The sequence below is a fragment of the Macaca nemestrina genome, chromosome 15 (assembly GCF_043159975.1).
Source record: "Macaca nemestrina isolate mMacNem1 chromosome 15, mMacNem.hap1, whole genome shotgun sequence".
Taxonomy (NCBI): Eukaryota; Metazoa; Chordata; class Mammalia; order Primates; family Cercopithecidae; genus Macaca; species Macaca nemestrina.
The window spans coordinates 64,224,716-64,242,712 of record NC_092139.1 but is presented as its reverse complement, the minus strand read 5'-3'; the positions used below and the strand labels follow the sequence as shown (position 1 = coordinate 64,242,712).

General features: G+C 36.0%; 1 long non-coding RNA gene across 1 annotated transcript; it reads left to right on the top strand.

The window, feature by feature from the left end:
- Positions 1-633: 633 nt before the first annotated feature.
- LOC139358880 (uncharacterized) lies at positions 634-12,303 on the top strand. Its single transcript, XR_011614388.1, has 4 exons — positions 634-722; positions 1,648-1,801; positions 7,402-7,536; positions 12,192-12,303. It is a non-coding gene; the product is annotated as an uncharacterized lncRNA (long non-coding RNA).
- The last annotated feature ends 5,694 nt before the right edge of the window (positions 12,304-17,997 follow it).

The window sequence follows — 17,997 nt, the reverse complement described above, 5'->3', positions numbered from 1 at the left end:
ACCATCTTTTTGCAAACTTTCCTTCCTAGTTGCCAGTTCCCCCCCAACCCTCTCTTTCCTCCTCCCACTTGCCACCCTCTTTTCCCCCAATATCTACCCAAAAACTTTTTTTCCCAACCATCTTTTCCCCACCGTCTCTTTGCAATGCCTTTTCCTGATCGCCATCCTCTTCTTCCCTTTGCCGCTAACCACTCTCTTTAGCCCTCCACCTACCCCAAAAGTACTTATCGGCTCCTACTGCTCCCGCCGACCTTCCGCCTCTGTCACCAGCACCCACCACAGGGAGGCGAGCTGTGGTGCCGCTCCCACAGCTCCAGCCTCCAGCCGTGGCAAGTGACGACGACTTCTCCTGGTCCTCTAAGCCTTGCGCGGAGCAGCGCGGCAGGCAGCCATGTAAGAACCTGAAATGGTGGGATGCCCACGCTGCATGCTTTATATACTGAGGTTATGCAAATGAGGTTCCTGGACTACATGTTCTGATTGGATGAGAGAAAACCTCTGGGCCTATTCTGATTGGACTTTACTTTCAAGCTGTGATTGGCTGTCCTAAGACTTGCTCTCATCCAATCAGAATTGAAGCTGGGAGCCCAGCTTAGAGAACCAGAAGTGGGATCCATATACCGAAAGCTGGAGGCTTGAGCGGGGCACCTAGGCTCGCTTCACTGCGGTTGGTGGAGGTGGTGGAGATTGCAGCTTGGCCAGCATGGTAGAAAGGTGTCAGGGTAGGTGAGCTCTCCAGGGAGGCACTACCCTGGGTAGGGGCCTATCAAGGTCATGTTGCGGGTGGGGGTGTGAGGGACGTGGGATGGCGGTGTTGGCTGTGCTATCGGGTGCTACACTGCCTGGTGGTGGGGGTGGTTGTGTGTGGTACTGCGGGCTGCACCACTAGCTGGGAAGAGGGTTAGGGGCGCTATCAGCTCCTATTCTGTTATGACGGGGGCAGGTTGGGAGCGCTATCTGGGCTGTCACTACCCCCAGCAAGGGATGGTTAGGGACATTATTCCTGGCTGCACAGATGGGGGCAGTGAGGCGGTTTGGGGGCACTATCAGGTTTACATGCCCTGTGGCATGGGGCGGGGGAGCGCTATTGGGGGTTGCACTACACTGCTGCTGCTAGCAGCGGTCTACAGAGGTGGCAGCCATAGCTGTGGCCTCCGAGGAAGGGGCCATTCTCCTCTTCCCAGACTCTAGATTCTAGAGGGCAACCTCCTTCTGCTCGTACTGGAGCGTGGCAGGCACGAAGTGTTTCCCTGGGAATCCTGAGCACAGTAAGGATCCCACATCCGCCATGGTTCCTGGGCCTGCACCTTCTCACTGTGTTGCAGAGACAACCTGTGACTCCTGGGTACGGAGTAGCGGGCACCACGGGGGAACAGGGCCCCGTGGGTGGAGGCATCAGAAACAGGAACTGGCACTTGGTTGGAGGGGGCTGGCTGGGTCTGAGTTTTTGCTTCTCCTGCTCACCGAGGAGTGCAGCCAGGGTGGGACCAGCAGTTCCTGGCCAGCTCTACCTAATCAGGGGCCGGTTTCAGCAAAGGCAGTAACACCCACCCTAGTTGTGCCTTCGCTGAAACCAGCCCCTGCCACCCACTGGCCAGCATGACAAGGTGAGCCTCTAACACAGTCACTCCTTGCATCCTTTTCTAGGCATATCTGGCTTTGACCACCCAGATGCTTTGAGCCAGGAGATAGAGGAGTCATCTGTTGCATGCTGGAGGCAGGAGCCTGCAGATAGTGTGGTTCTGTGGCTCGCCTCGCTGCAATTGGTGGCGGCGACAGAAACTGCAGCTCGACTGGAATGGTAGGAGATTGTCGGCGGGGGCCAGGTGGTAGGAAGCTTGTAGGGTGGGCTGGTGCATTGAGGGCAACAGCAGTAATATTAATAAAATTTCGGATATATAGAGTTAGAATCCAACAAATCTGGAGGAAAATTGTTATATTATATAGCTGTAGAGCAGGAAATGAAACCCAGGTTCCAAGCTCTAAGGGCCCACAAGCTACCATACAAGTGCGTCAGTGACTGGGCATAGAGTCAGCAGAATTACAGGATGGTTAAAAGAGAGAGCTGTGGAGTCTAACGCTATGTGAACATAAAATTTTAAACTGCATGGTGCCTCAGTTTATCTGCCTTTACAATGAAGATAGTACTGTTTTTCTTTTACTTCTTAGTTGTCTGAATTATTTTCCTAGTCTTGTTGCCACTCTCAGTGCCCACATGAGCGGATCTGAGATAATTTCTGACAGCCTGGGACTCCACGGGAAAAACAGAAGGTGCCATAGACCCCCTTTTAGGAGAAACTTCTCTTTTCCTCATGGAATCCCAAGAACTGTAAGCAGACAGGTCCCTCTCAAAATCTAAGGCTCTGCTGTTTCACCTTACATTACCTGATCTTTTTTGATTTGGGTAGGCATAAGAAATTAGTAGGGAGGAGTGATACAAAGAAAATTGTGGATATGAAGATGTGTTTATGGTTAGAAATGTTATGAAAAAAAGAAATTTTATATGAGAGAGGATCTTGTATGGCAAATTCTTAGAGTAAATTAGTCATCCTAAAGTAGAATGACTAATTATTTAGGAAATAGGGAAAGAGGAGAAGTCAGAAAGTTCAAGCATGTCATGGAAAGTCTCCCTCTGTCATCCAGGCTGGAATGCAGTGGCATGATCTTGACTCGCTGCAACCTCCACCTCCCAGGTTCAAACCATTCTCCTCCCTCAGCCTCCTGAGTAGCTGGATTACAGGCACCTGCCAACATGCCTGGGTAATTTTTTTGTAATTTTAGTAGAGAGAGTTTCACCATGTTGGCCAGGCTCGTTTCGAACTCTTGACCTCAAGTGATCCAAACGGCCTTGGCCTCCGAAAGTGCTAGGATCCCAGTGTGAGCCACTATGCCTAGCCTCATCTATGATTTTATTTCAGCTTTCTTTCTCTTTTCTTTAGTCTAGTTAAAACTTGTCAATTTTGATTTTTTTTCAAAACCCCCCAGCTGTTTGTTCCATTGACTGTATTGTTTTGCATTTTGAATTTTTTTGTTTCTGTTTTTAAAATTTCTTCTGTAATGTTTATGATATCCTTTCTACTAATTTTAACATTTTTTTAAATTTTTCTCATTACTTGAGGTATACTGTCAGGTTGGCTATTTGAGATCTTTTTGCTTTTCTGATGTAGGCATATACAGCTATGCACTTTTCCTATTACAGCTGTTTTTGCTGCATCCCACAAGTTTTGTTATGTTGTGTATTTTTATTTGTTTCAATAAATTTTTAATTTTTTAATTTCTTTATTGATTGTTCATGAACATGTATTTTGATTTCCATATGTTTGCACAGCTTTTAAAGTTCCTCCTGTTACTGATTTCTAATACTATTCCACTGGGATCAGAAAAGATGCTTGATATGAATTCAGTTTTTAAAAATGTGTTGTGACTTGTTATTCGGCCTAACACATAGTCTGTCCTGGAGAATAATCCATGTGCTGCTAAGTAGAATGTGCATTGCACATTTGCAGAGTGGAAAGCTGTGAAATGTTAGGTCCATTCAGTAGAGATTGCAGTTTAACTGTTTTTTTGTTGTCTGGATGATCTGTTCATTGATGATAGTGGGGTGTTGATTATAGTAGAGTGTTGAGGTGCTCTATTATTGCATTACAGTCCCTCTGTCCCTTAAGGTCTGTTAATATATGCTTCTGTGTTTAGGTGCTCGAGTGTTGGTTGCATTTACACTGATACTGGTGATACTGCTGTGTTGATTTCTTTCTTCTTTTTCAATGTTTTTTTTATTATTATACTTTAAGTTCTAGGGTACATGTGGATAACGTGCAAGTTTTTTACATATGTATACTTGTGCCATGTTGGTGTGCTGCACCCATCAACTCATCATTTACATCAGGTATAACTCCCAATGCAATCCTTTCCCCCTCCCCCCTCCCCATGATAGGCCCAGATGTGTGATGTTCCCTTTCCCGAGTCCAAGTGATCTCATTGTTCAGTTCCCACCTATGAGTGAGAACGTGCGGTGTTTGGTTTTCTGTTCTTGCGATAGTTTGCTGAGAATGATGGTTTCTAGCTGCATCCATGTCCCTACAAAGGACATAAACTCATCCTTTTTTATGGCTGCATAGTATTCCATGATGTATATGTGCCACATTTTCTTTATCCAGTCTGTCACTGATGGACATTTGGGTTGATTCCAAGTCTTTGCTATTGTGAATAGTGCTGCAATAAACATACGTGTGCATGTGTCTTTATAGCAGCATGATTTATAATCCTTTGGGTATATACCCAGTAATGGGATGGCTGGGTCATATGGTACTTCTAGTTCTAGATCCTTGAGGAATCGCCATACTGTTTTCCATAATGGTTGAACTAGTTTACAATCCCACCAACAGTGTAAAAGTGTTCCTATTTCTCCACATCCTCTCCAGCACCTGTTGTTTCCTGACTTTTTAATGATTGCCATTCTAACTGGTGTGAGATGGTATCTCATTGTGGTTTTGATTTGAATTTCTCTGATGGCCAGTGATGATGAGCATTTTTTCATGTGTCTGTTGGCTGTATGAATGTCTTCTTTTGAGAAATATCTGTTCATATCCTTATTATACAATTATTTTTCTGTTTTATCAATATATGTATAGCTACTCTTGTTTTTTTGTTTCCATTTGTGTGGGATATCTTTTATCATCCCTTCGTTTTCAGTCTATGTATGTCTTCATATGTGAGCTGAGTTTCTTGTAGGCAGTATATAGTTAGATCTTGTCTTTAAATCCATTCGGCCACTCTGTCTCAATTGGAGAATTTAATTAATTAAATTCAAGTTAATTACTAACAGGTAAAAATATACTACTGCCAGTTTTACTTATTTTCTGGTCGTTTTGCTACTCTCTTTTGTCTTTTGTTATTTCTCTGTTCATTTCTTCCTCTTTCTCTTCTCTCCTTTCTTTCTTTCCTCCTTTCTTTTCCTCCCTCCTTCCTTTTCTTCCTGCCTGTATTTATAGTGAGGTAATTTTCTCTGGTAGTGTGATTTAATTCCTTGCTTTTTAGGTGTCTTGTTATTTTTAAAGTGTCTATTACTGAATTTTGTTTTCTGGTTACCATGAGGCTAAAGAATATCATTGTAACAAGTAATTTTAAACTGAAGAAAACTTAACTTTGATTGCAAAGAATTAAAAAGAGAGAAATGAAAAGATATAAACATTTACCCTGTAACTCTATCCCCCTCAATACACACACACATTTTGACATTTGGATCTTTTCAGTATCTTATTATATTGCCTCTCAATTTAAAAATTGTTAGGTTTTTATTATTTTAATAATTTTGTATTTTAGCCTTTAGTTATTGTTAATTGCTATTTGCACCATTGTTCAATAATGTCTTAATTTGTTCTAATAAATACATGATACATATATATGTTATATATATATACACGTATATGTACAAATTTCTTAATGGCATGGGCATTTTCTTCAGCATTCTTTTTCCAGCCTGTAGTTCCTATTGCCTGGCAAATAGAACACTTACACTAAATGCTTGTCAGATGAGTAAAAGAGTTCTTTAGAGTGAGTAGCTCTTAACACGTTCCTATATGTAATTTGATTTGAAATAATTTTCCAAGAATTTAACTCATTTTGTTCTTTTTTAAACTTCTATTTTTAGATCGGGGTACATGTGTAAGATATGCAGGTTTGTTACATAAGTAAACGTGCATTATGAGGGTTGATTGTACAGATTATTTCATCTCCCAGGTATTAAGCCTAGTGTCTGTTAGTTATATTTCCTGCTTCTCTCTCTCCCCCAACCCTTCATCATCTGATAGGCCCCAGTCTGTGTTGTTCCTCTCTATGTGTCCATGTTCTCATCATTTAGCTTCCACTTAAAAGTGAGAACATGCAGTATTTGGTTTTCTGTTCCTGCTTTAGTTTGCTTGGAATAATGACCTCCAGCTCCATCCATGTCCTTGCAAAGGACATTATCTCCTTTTTTCTTTGTGGCTGCATGGTATTCCATGGTGTATATGTACCACATTTTCTTTATCCAGTCTATCATTGGTGGGCATTTGGATTAATTCCTTGTGTTTGCTATTGTGAATAGTGCTGCAAGGAACATATGCATGCATGTATCTTTGCAGTAGAACAATTTGTTATCCTTTAGGCATATACCCATTAATGGGATTGCTGTGTGTAATGGTAATTCTGTCTTTAGGTTTTTGAGGAATTACCACACTGTCTTCCACAATGGTTGAACTAATTTACACTCCCACCAACCGTGTAAAGTGTTCCCTTTTCCCCACAATCTCACCAGCATCTGCTTTTTAACTTTTTAGTAATAGCCATTCTTACTGGCATGAGTTGGTATTTTATTGTGGTTTTGATTTGCATTTCTCTAATCAGCGATGTTGAACTTTTTAAATGTGCTTGTTGACCACATGTATGTCATCTTTTGAGAAGTGTCTGTTCATGTCCTTGGCCCGATTTTTAATGGCCTTGTTTTTTTTTGTAAGTTTGGTTAAGTTCGTTGTAGATGCTGGATATTATACTCTTGTCAGATGCATATTTTGCCAGAATTTTATCCCATTCTGTAGGTGTCTGTTTGTTCTGATGATAGTTTGTTTTTCCTTTTTGCTGTGCAGAAGCTCTTTAATTTAATTAAATCCGATTTGTCAATTTTTGCTTTTGTCACAATTGCTTTTGGTGTCTTTATCATGAAATCTTTGCCCATGCCTATGTTCTGAATGGTATAGCCTAGGTGGTCTTTGAAAGCTTTTACAGGTCACAAACCACTGCCCAAGGAAATCAGAGATGACACAAATATGAAAAACATGATGAGAAGAATCAATAATGTTAAAATGGCCATACTGCCCAAAACAACTTATGGACTCAATGCTATTCCATTATACTACTACTGACATTCTTTGCAGAACTAGAAACATCTATTTTAAAATTCATATGAAACCATCAAAGATCCCAAATAGCCAAGGCAATCCTAAGCAAAAATTACAAAGCTGGAGGCATCACACTACCCGCCTTCAAACTGTACTACAGGCCTACAGTAATCCAGACAGCATGGTATATGTACAAGAACAGACACATAAACCAGTGGAACAGAATAGAGAACTCGGAATAAGACCACACATCTGTAAACATCTGATCTTTGACAAACCAGACGAAACCAAACAATGGGGAAAGGACTCCCTATTAAATAATTGACGCTGGGATAAGAGGCTAGCCATGTAGAAAATTGAAACTGACCCCTTCTTTACCTCATATACAAAAAAATTGACTCAAGATGAATTAAAGACTTAAATGTAAACTTAACTCATTTCAATACTCTTTCTTATGCATAAAAAATTTAATACCTCTTCAATGTGCTATATCCATTTGCTTGTGTTTGTGATTATACTTCTATAGATCCAATCTCAGAAAAATTATTCTGTATTCAATAAAGGCAATAAGATGGATGGATGATTTAGTTCCTACCTTCGTTTTCCCTGTCTCGAGGTCACTGTCCTATCCTATCTCATGTTCGCTGTCTGAAGACTATTGGTATGTATATTATCAAAAATTTCTTAGTTTAGTTAAGGCAAGAATACAAACCTAGTCCTTATTATGCTATGTGTCTGGAATAAGTTCCAGTGTTATAAAAACATATGAATTCTAATGTGAATGCCAGTCAAAGTAGACTTCACAGGAAAATCAGTACAAAAGAGAAAGAGAAACATTTTATAATGATAAAATAATTGATTCATTTAAAAGACAAAACAATTTGAAATGCATATGCTCTTAATAATATAAATTAAAATTATATAAAGTTAAATTTTTATATAGCTAGAAAGAACAGCCAAATTCATAATCTAACGATTTCAAGTGGGTTTTATACCAGGGATGCAGGGATGGTTTAACATATACAAGTCATAAATGTGATACATCACATAAACATAATTAAAAACAAGAATTACATGATCATCTCAATAGACATAGAAAAAGCATTTGGCAAAATTCAGAATCCCTTTATGATTAAAATACTCAGCAAAATTGGTATAGAAGGGGCATACTTCAAGGTGATACAAGCCATCTATAACAAACCCACAGTCAATCAACATCATACTGAATAGGGAAAAGTTTAAAAGCATTCCCCCTAAGAATATGATGCCTGCTCACCACATCTATTAATCATATTTCTGGAAGTCCTAGCCAGAGCAATCAGACAAAAGAAAGAAAGAAGGCATCCAAATCAGTAAAGAGGAGGTCAAACTGTCACTGATTTCTAATGATATTATTATATCTAGATAACTCTGAAGACTTATCTAAAGCGTTCCTAGATGTGATAAATTCAGTTAAGTTTCAGGATGCAAAAATCAATGTACACAAATCATCAGCACTGCTATATACCAGCAACAACCAAGCTGAGAATCAAATCAACAACTTAATCCCTTTTCCAGCAATTGCCATATATACACACACATATATATACGCGTGTATATATATATACGTATATGCATATACACGTATATATGTGTGTACATACACGTATATAAGTGTGTGTGTATATATATATGTATATTTGAGGAACATACAAAGCCAAGGAGGTGAAAGAACTCTTCAAGGAAAACTACAAAAAACTGCTGAAAAATATCATTGACAACAGAAACAAATAGATAACACATCTCATGCTAATGGATGGGTAGAATCAATATTGTGAAAGTGACCATACTGTCCAAAGCAATATACAGATTCAATGCAATTCTCATCAAAATACCATCATCATTCTTCACAAAACTAAAAAAAAAATCCTAAAATTCATATAGAACCAAAAAAGATCCTGCCTAGCCAAAGCAAGATGAAACAAAAATAATGAATCTGGAGGTGTCACATTACCCAACTTCAAACTATATTAGAAGGCTATCCTTACCAAAACAACATGGTACTTGTATAAAAATAGGTACATAGACCAATGAAACAGAATAGAGAACCCAGAAATGAAACCAAACACTTAGCAGCCAACTGATCTTCAACAAAGCAAATAAAAACGTAAAGTTTGGAAAAGACACCCTGTTCAACAAACGGTAATGGAATATTTGGAAAGCCACATAAAGAAGAATGAGACTGAATTCTCATCTCTCATCTTATGCAAAAATCAACTCAAGGTGGATCAAAGACTTAAATCTAAGATCATAAACCATAAAAATTCTACAAGATAACATTGGAAAAAACATTCAAAACATTGTCTTGGTTCTTCGTGACCAAGAAACCAAAATCAAACACAACAAAAACAGATAAATAAATTGAACTTAATTAGACTAAAAAGCTTCTGCAACGCAAAAGAAATAATCAGCAAACAGACAACACATAGAGTAGGAGAAAATCATTGCAATCTATGCATCCGACAAAAACTCATATTTGGAATCCACAAGGAACTTACACAAAACAGCAAGACAAAAAAAAAAAATTCTATCAAAAAGTGGGCTAAGGACATGAATAGAAAATTCTTAAAAGAAGACATACAAATGACCAACAAATATTTGAAAAACTGCTCTGCATCAGTAATTATCAGGGAAATGCAAGTTAAAAACACAATGAGATATCATCTTATTCTTGCAAGAATGGCCATACTTTAAAAATCAAAATATAATAGATATTGACATAGATGTGGTGAAAAGGGAACACTTTTGCATTAATGGTGGGAATGTAAACTAGTATAACCACTGTGGAAAACAGTATGGAGATTCCTTAAAGAACTAAAAGTAGTACCTCCATTTGATCCAGCAATCCCACTACTGGGTATCTACCTAGAGGAAAAGATGTCATTATATGAAGAAGACATGCACATGTGTGTTTACAGCAGCACAGTTTGCAATTGTAAAAATATGGAACCAATCTAAATGTCCATCAACCAATGAATAAAGACAATGTGGCATGGAATACTATCCTGGCATAAAAAGAAATAAAATAATAGGCCAGGCCCGGTGGCTTATGCCTGTAATCCCAGCACTTGGGGAGACCAAAGCGGTTGGGTCATCTGAGGTCAAGAGTTCAAGACCAGCCCTGTCAACATGGTGAAACTCCATCTCTACTAAATATACAAAACTTAGCAGGGCATGGTGGCAGGCACATGTAAGATCAGCTACTTGGGAGGCTGAGGCAGGAGAATCACTTGAACCTGGGAGGCAGAGGTTGCAGTGAGCTGAGATCGTGACATTGTGCTCCAGCTTGGACAACAAGAGTGAAACTTTGTCTCCAAAAACAAAAACAAAAAATGAAAAGAAAAAATTATGAAATAATGGCATTTGCAGCAACCTGAATGGAGTTGGAGATTATTATTCTAAGTGGAGTAACTCAGGAGTGGAAAATCAAACATTGCATGTTCTCACTTATAAGTGGGGGCTAAGCTATGAGGACACAAAAGCCTAAGAATGATATAATGGACTTCGGGGACTCGAAGGGAAGGGAGGTAAGAGAGTGAAGGAGACTACACATTGTGTACAGTGTACACTGCTTGGGTGATGGGTGCATAAAAATCTGAGAAACCAGTACTAAATAACTTAACGTATAACCAAAAACCACCTCTTCCCCTAAAAACTATTAAAATAAAGATAATTTAACACCTTTCCATCACCACTTCATCAAATGAATAAGATATCAGTATGAAAATAGAAGAGTTAAAAAAAATATAAATATTTGACATTTATAACCAATTAACAATATATATATATTTTTCAATTGGCAAATGTTACCAAACATTTAACAAGATACAATATATGATGAGTCATACATCGTCTCAATAAAGTACATTCTCTGATCATAAGCATATTGTTAGAAATAAATAAAAATAAGATACTTAGAAAAACACAAGCTATCTGGGAAAGAAATCATGCACCTCTGTACATTCTGTATCTAATGTTGTTTTAAAAATTCCTTATATTGGGGGTGTGTGTGTGTGTGTGTGTGTGTGTGTGTGTGTGTGTGTGTTATTAGACTTACCACATGTCAAACAAATATATTAATCTTTCACAGAACAAAGTTTTCCTTGTATTTTTCTGTGTCTTTAATTTCTACTTTTATATTTGCTGTTGCCATTTTCTTCTTCCTTTAGTTTTAATGTAATCTGTTTTTGTAGCTTATTGTGGATGTTTAGATAATTGATTTTGCATTATCTTTTTTAGGATCAATACACAGAACTATAAATATTTTAAATACTACTGTGTTTGTACAAATTGTGGTACATAGTAGTATCATTATTTTTCAGTACGAAAGGTTTTCCAACTTCTCTGTGAATTTTTTCTTTGATTCAAGTACAACTTTAAGAGAATGCCTTGAAGGAACACAATGTCTGCGTCATTTAAGGAAAAAGACAATGATAGAGGAATTAATAGTATAATGTTATAGTTGGGGACTTTTGATACATAGTAATCATTGGTACTCTTAAGTCAACTTTTCTGTAAGTCTGGAATTATGCCAAAATGAAATTTATAAATTAAGCCTTTTACTCTATTACAAAAACACTTACATCAGGAACTCAAGGATAATACAATTTTAAAAAACTTATGTAAGCATGTCATATTAAAAGATTAAGGACGAAGGATTATACGATTACCTCCATAGTTTCAGAAAAATACACTAAAAATAAATATTTACTGCATATTATGTTTAAAGCAAAACATTAGAAAGATATCTTTTGTTTTGGAAACCAGGATGCCTGTTATGACTAATTTTAAATGGAAAATTTGAGATGATTTTCAATAAAATAGCAATAAAACTAGGAAGTACATAAAAGAGTGAATATCAAGCAGAAAGAATCTAGATTATTTTGTATTGCAGAAGTCATAATGATATGGTTAAGATAAAAAGAACTAATAAGAATGTATAAAACAGGGCTAATTATAAGGTCAGCATTAAACAAATAACATATTTCTTATACATTGTCAGAAGAAAAATGAAAATTTTATAAGAAATTCATTTTACTATAGGAAATTTATGTCTACATACAAATTACCTAGGAATAAATTAACAATAAATACATTGGAATATAATGTGTTAAAATTTACTTAACTATGTGAAAGAAAAAATTAGCTATGTAAAAGAAAAAAAAGAGAATTGCTTTTAATGCATGGTGTAACTCAATATTTAAAGACCTCAATTATTTCCAGTTTCTCTCTGTCTCTCTCTCTCTCTTTTTTTTTTTTTTTTTTTTTTTGAGACAGGTTCTTGCTCTTATCTCCAGGCTGGAGTACAGTGGTGCGATCTCACTGCAACCTCTACCTCCCGGGTTCAAGCGATTCTCCTGCCTCATCCTCCTGAGTAGCTGGGACTACAGGCACACACCACCACATCGAAGTAATTTTTGTATTTTTAGTAGAGACAGGGTCCCACCATTTGGCCAGGATTGTTTCAAACTTCTGACCCCAAGTGCTCCATCTGCCTCCGCCTCCCAAATTGCTGGGATTACAGGCATGAGCCTCCATGCTCGGCCTTTACTATTAATTCACAGCCATATCAGTCTGTTCTGTTTGGATACTTTTTGAAACCTAATAATTTCTTTCTAAAGTTTCTGTGGAAGACTAGATGGGTGGAAGTGAGAATTACAAAGAAACATTTAAAAAGAGTAAAATGTTTTACCAATTTTAAGGATCCCTGCCTATACTTATAAAAATATGATGTTTATCTAAACATATGATAGCCATGTTATTTCAAACCAGATAATAATGATGGAATAGCAAAATTAAATAATGAAAGAGGAAGACGAAATATATGTATTATAGTTAAGATTTTGTTAAATTTGGTCTTTCAAATCAATGATATTATTCAATATAGTTTATAGCACACAGATGTAAATGCTGTACTATGCTGAAACAGTTAAGCATTTGTTTTTGTGCCCTCAGTCAAATGATCACAGATCACATCCATCTATGATATGTATATGATAGTGAAAATCCTACGTCACTGAGATAATTACTTGTTGATTTAATTTCTATTTTCTCTTACTAGATTTGTTGCATATATGTTTTTAAATAGAATTCATCTTGCCTGTGTAGTGCATACACATGAGGTGTGCACACACACACGTACACATATGCCATCATCTGTGTGCATAAGCATACTCAGGTACACTTGTTTTGAGTTTATGCTAGCTGTATAAAAGTAACTTCTAGTTTTTCATGTTTTTATTTTGAATCCATTTATATATTAAGGAAATTATGTATTCTTTCTTTTCCTTTCTGAACTATGAATTCTTGGCCCAGGAACTTTATTATAGGAGTTCTTTGATGAAATTTTGATAATCTTCTCATTAATTATTTGTATGACAAATATTTTAGTATTGATTTCTTCTAAAGTCAGTTTTGATGATTTCAGACCACATATTTTTAAAAATGATTTGAGATTGGCACTTCATTTTATGGTTTATAAGTTTATATTGAATATGTCATTAATGATAATTCCTGTTTTTTCTGCTAAGTTTTCCATATTCTGTTTATATCATTGTACTTTTTGAATAGCTAAATATATTTTTAAAAATATTCTTATGCCATAGAAGAAAAGATCCTAAACACCTTTTGTGTGATTCATATCACTAGTTAGAATAAAGATAAAACAAAGACAATTTTAAATTCTATTAACTTATGATCAAATATTATTTCTCCACACCAAAATACCAAGTGAATGATGTGAAGTGTAACCCAACCATTGGCTATGTTTCATGTTTTTGTAACATACTTGTTTTCTTCAGCACAGTATTTGCAAAAATTGTGTGCGCAGTCATCAGATACATTTTCTGGGCCTGATTTCCTTCCAGATGTAATTTTATGATCATCCATTTTCCAATTTCCTTTGAAATTCACTCATTTAGTAAGAATTTAGTGAATATATTCTGTGTACACTGCTTCATACTGAAATTGGTGATTTAAAAAGAAGTTAAAATGTATTCTTTATTAATACTTTCTGGGAACATTCATTGTACATGTGCATCAAAGGCATGCACATAGGAAGAATCTGCAACAATTTAATTTACATACAATATGAACTATAAAAATGTGTGATACAGAAAACGTGTCAAAAATAACAAGCTAGCCCTACAGGAAGTAAATTAGAAAGACAATGAGAATCTGTACTTGGACTGGACATTGAACAATAAGCAAATTTTAAGAGCCAATGGGAATAGAAAGACAATTGAAAAATTAGGTATACGAAAATAATATTTTTTGAAAACCTCTTTTCTGTTTTTATTCCAATAAAATGTTAGTATGTTGGTGGAAGATAAATCTAAGAGATTACCATAGAATAGTAAATATGTATTATAGACCTTAATGGTTTTCTAAATGTAGAAGTTTATTATATGGTTTAAGTCTGTATTTATTCAGAAAAATGCATTATTCTTATATTTACTTTCCCTGATGAGTCATTTGGCCTTCTTTTTAGAAACGTATATTGGTTATTCACATTATATCAACCACATGTATAAACAATTGAAGAAAGCCGTAAACAAAAAAAAAATTGCTCTGATCCTCACATAATTTATATTCTAGAAACAAAAGATACAGTTTAATAAATAAGTCAAATAATATGTACTTCATGACAGGAGATATTATCCATGTCAAAGTTTCATAAACAATCACCTGGATATGGCCATGTAATGCCAATATATGTATTGTGGAAATATAAGACCTTCTGTGTGAAAAAGAATTGAAAGGAATCCTGGACTCAAACGAATATGTAAAAAGTTTTTATAGAGTGTTAAGCAGGAGATGATTGTCATTTGAAATAACAAGTTATAGGTGGGAATGGAAAGAGTAAATAGACCAAGGAAACATTTGAGGGAAACATACTTTCTGATATTATATTTATGCTGCAAGGGAACAGAGAAAAGTAATAAATAATTATTTTTCAAATTTCTGGCTTAAAAATTTGTTAATCCAGCTCCTGATACAGGGGATATTAGTTAAGACTAACTGCTTTGGTTGCCAGGTAAAGAAATTCTACTTTGTCAGGAACAGGCAGGAGTCAATATACCGTGGTCCACGGCCAAATTGATCTTGCCACCTGTTTTTGTAAATGAAGTTTAATTGCAACACAGCCATATCCATCATTGGAGCTTAATAGTTGCACCCAAACTGTATGTTCCATAAAAACCTAAAATATTTGCCATCTAGCCCTTTACAGAAGATGCTTACTGACCTTGGACTAAAACAGAACAGTAAAGTTCATCAGTGTTCACGTGTTTTCAGGTGTTCAGACAGTGTCATCCGGACTCTGCCTCTGCATCTTTCAGTTCTGCTTCAACATCGGCTCCTGCTTCAGTAGGCTGTGAAGGTGCTGCACTGAGACAACATTACCGTATCCATTTAGAATCGAAAGGGAGTAAAGGTTGTCCAACATTTTTAGCAAAGTTCATGGAAGTCACTCTCTGTACTGAATTCTGGATTTCATGGCGTCTGTGGAGTTATAGGTGGAATAAAGTCATTCGGACTGAGGATTTGGAGTCTCCAAAGGAAAATCATGGTACTATTATCACCCACACCTGATGTCCAGCATATTGGGAACATAGGAGAAGCATAAGGTCTTGGAAAGAGAAAACATTTTTAAATTTTAGTCAGAATGAGTTAAAAAGATACAGTAATTTAAAAAAATGAATACTCATGCAGAACGTATTATGAGCTAGATAAAGTTTTGGTCTTTGGAGAATTTTATCTATATTGACTGTATTACCTCTCACAATGCTGCTGTGAGAGACATATCTCCATTTTCAGATGAGAAAATTGAGGGAAACTGAAGATATTCAGAAATAATGGCAACCAACTAATACTATTTATTTACTATTTGCTAAATAATTTCCTAAATAAATTTTTAAAGTAATTATCTTCCCTGGCAATGCATAATTATTGAGAAGTCACTGTTATAAGCATCAAATGCCTAGCTATGTACAAAAAGACAAAGTATCTGCCATCTGGGAAATCATGCTACTATGACATGATAGTAAACAGGTAGAAAAAGTTGGCTTTCAGTACTTAAGTACCATCAGCAAAGTATGATGGGAGGCCTTCATTTTAAATGAATGCTGCATGTTCAGCCCAACTCCTTCTAAACATAACTGATACATGAATTGATATCATACTACATATTTCTGTTTTCGAGTATCAGCATAATTTTGAGTGGAGAAAAAATATACATACACCTTTATCTGCAGTGAGATGCTCCCTCTCTCTGTGTAAAGAAAATTGAAATAGAATTGTGTTGTTTTAGAAAAGCAAGATTAAGTTTCTTTTGTTTAATAAATGTAAATTATTTACTTATTGAAAGTAGGTAACGGGAAGATCATGATCACAGCTAATGATTATTGAGTCCTTGAAAAATACTGGATAGTCTTTACTTAAATCATCTTTAGATTAACTGGCATTATTATAAACCTATTTTACCAGCATGGAAATTCCTGTGGTCACCTGGCCCTTAGTGCACCATGTGCCGTATAGTCAGGATTTGAACCCAGTGAGATACAGCTAGAGCAGCATGCTTCTACTCAGTACACTATGATGCCTCCATAGAACCCCATGGTTTTCATTGGTGCTGCTTGTTCTCTTGTCTCAACTGTGAAAACATCTGAGACTTTGCAGCTGACTCAGAGAAGTAGAAAGAAAACTGCAGTCCCTTTCCTGATACTACCAGGGATAGGAAAGTGACTGCAAACACTGAACACAATTTTAAGAGTAAGAAATGCTTGGATTCACTGTTTCCTGAATCGCATAGTGCAGAATATGAATTCAGGCAGTGGCTGACTTTGTCCTCCACCTGTGTAAACAAGGCGGTAGACTCCAGGAGGGAATCTGAGATAAGTTTAAAAAATTTTTTTAATTATTAGTTTTGTAACCTGTGACACCTGTATGTGCAGTTTCTGTGGCCCTCTTTAACTCTAAATGGATTATGGGACAAGTTGATAAATAGTCCATCACCTAGAAAACCGTTATGCAGAACAGGCCCCATCTGTGAAAGAAAACAAAAATCAACTTCATTAATGTCTATGTTTTTGGAAAGGAAATTCTCCCTTATGCTTTTCACAGTTATGTAAATCTCAGGCACAAAAAAAGCCCTTTCATAAGTATTAGCATATACATTTTTTTAAATAATGAGAATGTTTTAAATGTTACAATGAAAATACAAAGTGACATAATAGTTAAATTTCAGTAATACACATATGTACAAAGTAGTACAAATCATATGCTATAATAGATGGGAGCACAGTAATTTGGTTCAAAGTATTTAGAGCATGTTCATTAATCTAGATTAATACATTGCATGTTTAATTTAGATAGAAATAACATTTTTATTTTATAATTATATAAGAACATAGGTATTTTTCAGATGTATACATTATTTCCTCAGAATCTGAAACTAAAATTTAGTTTTAGCTGTATTGTCACCTTGGTTTTTCTTTTCGGAGATATGTAGTTTAGGTCAGCTTAGTAATATCCAGAATTTACACATGTAAAAATTAGCAGGATTTTAAGATATATCGATATTCTCATAAAGTATGATATAAATGACAAATTAATGAAAATTAATGATAAAATAATACTAACAATAATCATGGAGAACATTGATCTTATTTTCCTTGAAACACCAAAGAATTGGCACAATGATGGGATTTTTTTTAGATTAAATGATCTAAATAATTGCTTCAGTCTTCTATTATGCTTTCCTAAACTAGATTCTTAGGACTTTATGATACGTGGTAGTTAAGAGTATACAGAGTGGAAGAAATCACATCCAGTAAGTTGTTTGCTTAGCATACTTATCACAGTTCTCACTTATAAGCTAATTTAAGCAATTTTTTAGGTATACATGTTCTAAGCTAAATCTAACATGTCTTTATTTTCTGATCTCAAAGAAGATCTTAATTCCACTGAAGTTATTGTTATCAATACCACTGTCTCATAAGCTTGTTAATATTTAGATATTGTGATACCTACATACATACATATTTGATAAAATATAGCAATAGACATACCTAGAAATACATCT